General features: G+C 52.2%; 1 non-coding gene across 1 annotated transcript in view; it reads left to right on the plus strand.

Annotated features, from left to right (window-relative positions):
• Positions 1–3,890: 3,890 nt before the first annotated feature.
• The window catches only part of LOC126432098 (small subunit ribosomal RNA), a 1,909-nt gene continuing 799 nt past the window's right edge, over positions 3,891–5,000 (plus strand). Inside the window, exon 1 of the ribosomal RNA XR_007577878.1 lies at positions 3,891–5,000. This exon is cut by the window's right edge and continues 799 nt beyond it. This is a non-coding gene — a ribosomal RNA (small subunit ribosomal RNA).

Genomic DNA, 5,000 nt, shown 5'->3' on the forward strand with positions numbered 1-5,000 from the left:
AACCTATATCGTGCCTTAACCTAACCTATATCGTGCCTTAACCTAACCTATATCGTGCCTTAACCTAACCTATATCGTGCCTTAACCTAACCTATATCGTGCCTTAACCTAACCTATATCGTGCCTTAACCTAACCTATATCGTGCCTTAACCTAACCTATATCGTGCCTTAACCTAACCTAATTTGTGCCTTAACCTAACCTAATTTGTGCCTTAACCTAACCTAATTTGTGCCTTAACCTAACCTAATTTGTGCCTTAACCTAACCTAATTTGTGCCTTAACCTAACCTAATTTGTGCCTTAACCTAACCTAATTTGTGCCTTAACCTAACCTAATTTGTGCCGTAACCTAACCTAATTTGTGCCGTAACGTAACCCATGTTGTGCCGTAACGTAACCCATGTTGTGCCGTAACGTAACCCATGTTGTGCCGTAACGTAACCCATGTTGTGCCGTAACGTAACCCATGTTGTGCCGTAACGTAACCCATGTTGTGCCGTAACGTAACCCATGTTGTGCCGTAACGTAACCCATGTTGTGCCTTAACCTAACCCATGTTGTGCCTTAACCTAACCCATGTTGTGCCTTAACCTAACCCATGTTGTGCCTTAACCTAACCCATGTTGTGCCTTAACCTAACCCATGTTGTGCCTTAACCTAACCCACGTTGTGCCTTAACCTAACCTACGTTGTGCCTTAACCTAACCCATGTTGTGCCTTAACCTAACCCATGTTGTGCCTTAACCTAACCCATGTTGTGCCTTAACCTAACCCATGTTGTGCCTTAACCTAACCCATGTTGTGCCTTAACCTAACCCATGTTGTGCCTTAACCTAACCCATGTTGTGCCTTAACCTAACCCATGGTGTGCCTTAACCTAACCCATGTTGTGCCTTAACCTAACCCATGTTGTGCCTTAACCTAACCCACGTTGTGCCTTAACCTAACCCACGTTGTGCCTTAACCTAACCCACGTTGTGCCTTAACCTAACCCACGTTGTGCCTTAACCTAACCTACGTTGTGCCTTAACCTAACCCATGTTGTGCCTTAACCTAACCCATGTTGTGCCTTAACCTAACCCATGTTGTGCCTTAACCTAACCCATGTTGTGCCTTAACCTAACCCATGTTGTGCCTTAACCTAACCCATGGTGTGCCTTAACCTAACCCATGGTGTGCCTTAACCTAACCCATGGTGTGCCTTAACCTAACCCATGTTGTGCCTTAACCTAACCCATGTTGTGCCTTAACCTAACCCATGTTGTGCCTTAACCTAACCCATGTTGTGCCTTAACCTAACCCATGTTGTGCCTTAACCTAACCCATGTTGTGCCTTAACCTAACCCATGTTGTGCCTTAACCTAACCCATGTTGTGCCTTAACCTAACCCATGTTGTGCCTTAACCTAACCCATGTTGTGCCTTAACCTAACCCATGTTGTGCCTTAACCTAACCCATGTTGTGCCTTAACCTAACCCATGTTGTGCCTTAACCTAACCCATGTTGTGCCTTAACCTAACCCATGTTGTGCCTTAACCTAACCCATGTTGTGCCTTAACCTAACCCATGTTGTGCCTTAACCTAACCCATGTTGTGCCTTAACCTAACCCATGTTGTGCCTTAACCTAACCCATGTTGTGCCTTAACCTAACCCATGTTGTGCCTTAACCTAACCCATGTTGTGCCTTAACCTAACCCATGTTGTGCCTTAACCTAACCCATGTTGTGCCTTAACCTAACCCATGTTGTGCCTTAACCTAACCCATGTTGTGCCTTAACCTAACCCATGTTGTGCCTTAACCTAACCCATGTTGTGCCTTAACCTAACCCATGTTGTGCCTTAACCTAACCCATGTTGTGCCTTAACCTAACCCATGTTGTGCCTTAACCTAACCCATGTTGTGCCTTAACCTAACCCATGTTGTGCCTTAACGTAACCCATGTTGTGCCTTAACGTAACCCATGTTGTGCCTTAACGTAACCCATGTTGTGCCTTAACCTAACCTATAATGTGCCTTAACCTAACCTAAAGTGCGCCGTAACCTAAACTATATTGCGCCTTAACCTGACGCACGTTGTCGCTGAACCTGCTCTGTAATTGTTATGCAACCCGTTAAAGTAGTGTAGTGTTGCCTAACCGCAACCCTCGCAATATAGTTCGCTACTCGCACTGCCCGGTCCCCTGTGTATCGCGTCATGTTAAACACCTTGCAGGTGTTGCTGACTTTCCACATGCTCCTGCTATACACTGTAGTGTGGATAGCAGCAGGACGTACATGCCCCCCCCCCTTCCCCCCTGCCTTCGCAAGCTGGTCGGTGAGAAGTTTGCATGTTCAATGCCCTTCGCATGCCGACGTACTCAGCCTACGTTGTGGTACGGCCTGTCACCTGTCCGCCGATGTACGCAAAACCCACAAACTGTACTGCACATTGCTCCGTATGTACTGAATGATACATCGTGGCCCATGTGACCGTATGACGACAGCGCCTAGCAACGGCGGACCATACAGTCCAAATATTGTGCACGCAGCTACGTGTCGTCTCCCTATAAGAGCTGGATTGCAGTGTGGTACGCCATACAGACGTGTGGGAGGAACGGACGCCCTGGATGGCGATCAGCATGAGCAGTCTGTTGATGTAGTGGAGCGTGTATTCGGACGTAGTCGTCTCTTCTCACACACCGTGATAGCATGTTGCACCGCGTTCCACATCTGCGACATGCTGCAGAGGCGGGCTGACAGTCGTTCGCGCAATGGACACCGCATACGTACGGGGTCTACCTTCCACGTGTTCTCTAGGCGTGCACATGTTGTTGCGTCTATGTGGGCAGACGTAGTGTGTTGTGACACCTGACACAGGCATGCAATACTCGTTGCAAATGGCGATGGACGTGTACGTTTGCTGGTGACGTTACGCAAATGAACAACCGGTAACCCGTTGTGGTGCGGTTGTTCTCGCTAGAGGTGAATCAGTGTTGGCGACGATCGGTCGAGCTATTAACCGGTTGTTTCAGGGATACCCACCATGCCCACGAACGTGAAAGGGGACCCACCATGCCCACGAACGTGAAAGGGGATCTGGGTGTGAGGCGATACGCGGCGGTGGCTGGGTGGGACCGTCCCCGGCCGGTGAGGGGGGGCCGCCCGGCGTGCTGGCAGCGCGGTGCGTGGGCGCACGCGCTACAGCCGGCTGGTGGGGGCGGCCGGTGGCAGGCGCGCCGGCCGACGGACGCGGCAGGCGGCGCAGCTGCGCGCCGGCGCCCCCTGCTCGCGGCGCCTTGCGGCCAAAGTAGGTCCTCGCGGGCCCGGTGCGAAGCGCGGTGGCCATCTGCAGTGTGCTGGTCCGATTGAGGACTTTGTGCGCTGAGGATGCGCCGCCGCCCGGCGCTCGGCGCCGCGACGCCGTCTGCTGCTCGGTCGCCCCAGCGGTTCTCGCAGGTGGTTTGTATCGCAGCTGTGCGGACGTGTTGGCGCGTGCGCTGTGCTGGGAGAGTTCGCTTCGGCACCCAAGTAGGGCTTTTGTCCTTCTGTGGCGCTGGCGTTGGAGCTGCCGGTCACCGTAGGTGGCGCGTGTTGTCTCCCGCCGGCAATGCCACGACAGCACGCTCCCGGGCCTCTGTCGGCAGCGGCAAGCTCAGTTGGGAGCACGGGTGGTCGCACCTAAAGCGTCTACTCGCCTAACTCCGGGCGATTGCGCCTCTCTCGAACCCGACCAAGTACTTAGGACGGCGCTGCGCGCCGCCGGGACCTGAGAGGGTTTCGAGGTGTGTTGTGCAGGGGAGCTCAGCCTCCTCCTGTTTGCAGAATAATTGAGCGGACGCTTGCGTGTTCGCGCGGGCCCCCGGGACACACTCCCGGGCGGCCGGCTGCTCAGCTCTAGTTGACGCAGCTCCCTGGTTGATCCTGCCAGTAGTCATATGCTTGTCTCAAAGATTAAGCCATGCATGTCTCAGTACAAGCCGCATTAAGGTGAAACCGCGAATGGCTCATTAAATCAGTTATGGTTCCTTAGATCGTACCCACGTTACTTGGATAACTGTGGTAATTCTAGAGCTAATACATGCAAACAGAGTCCCGACCAGAGATGGAAGGGACGCTTTTATTAGATCAAAACCAATCGGTCGGCTCGTCCGGTCCGTTTGCCTTGGTGACTCTGAATAACTTAGGGCTGATCGCACGGTCCTCGTACCGGCGACGCATCTTTCAAATGTCTGCCTTATCAACTGTCGATGGTAGGTTCTGCGCCTACCATGGTTGTAACGGGTAACGGGGAATCAGGGTTCGATTCCGGAGAGGGAGCCTGAGAAACGGCTACCACATCCAAGGAAGGCAGCAGGCGCGCAAATTACCCACTCCCGGCACGGGGAGGTAGTGACGAAAAATAACGATACGGGACTCATCCGAGGCCCCGTAATCGGAATGAGTACACTTTAAATCCTTTAACGAGTATCTATTGGAGGGCAAGTCTGGTGCCAGCAGCCGCGGTAATTCCAGCTCCAATAGCGTATATTAAAGTTGTTGCGGTTAAAAAGCTCGTAGTTGGATTTGTGTCCCACGCTGTTGGTTCACCGCCCGTCGGTGTTTAACTGGCATGTATCGTGGGACGTCCTGCCGGTGGGGCGAGCCGAAGGCGTGCGACCGCCTCGTGCGTGCTCGTGCGTCCCGAGGCGGACCCCGTTGAAATCCTACCAGGGTGCTCTTTATTGAGTGTCTCGGTGGGCCGGCACGTTTACTTTGAACAAATTAGAGTGCTTAAAGCAGGCAAGCCCGCCTGAATACTGTGTGCATGGAATAATGGAATAGGACCTCGGTTCTATTTTGTTGGTTTTCGGAACCCGAGGTAATGATTAATAGGGACAGGCGGGGGCATTCGTATTGCGACGTTAGAGGTGAAATTCTTGGATCGTCGCAAGACGAACAGAAGCGAAAGCATTTGCCAAGTATGTTTTCATTAATCAAGAACGAAAGTTAGAGGTTCGAAGGCGATCAGATACCGCCCT

This window comes from Schistocerca serialis, unplaced genomic scaffold, assembly GCF_023864345.2.
Source record: "Schistocerca serialis cubense isolate TAMUIC-IGC-003099 unplaced genomic scaffold, iqSchSeri2.2 HiC_scaffold_1122, whole genome shotgun sequence".
In the NCBI taxonomy this organism is placed as follows: domain Eukaryota; kingdom Metazoa; phylum Arthropoda; class Insecta; order Orthoptera; family Acrididae; genus Schistocerca; species Schistocerca serialis.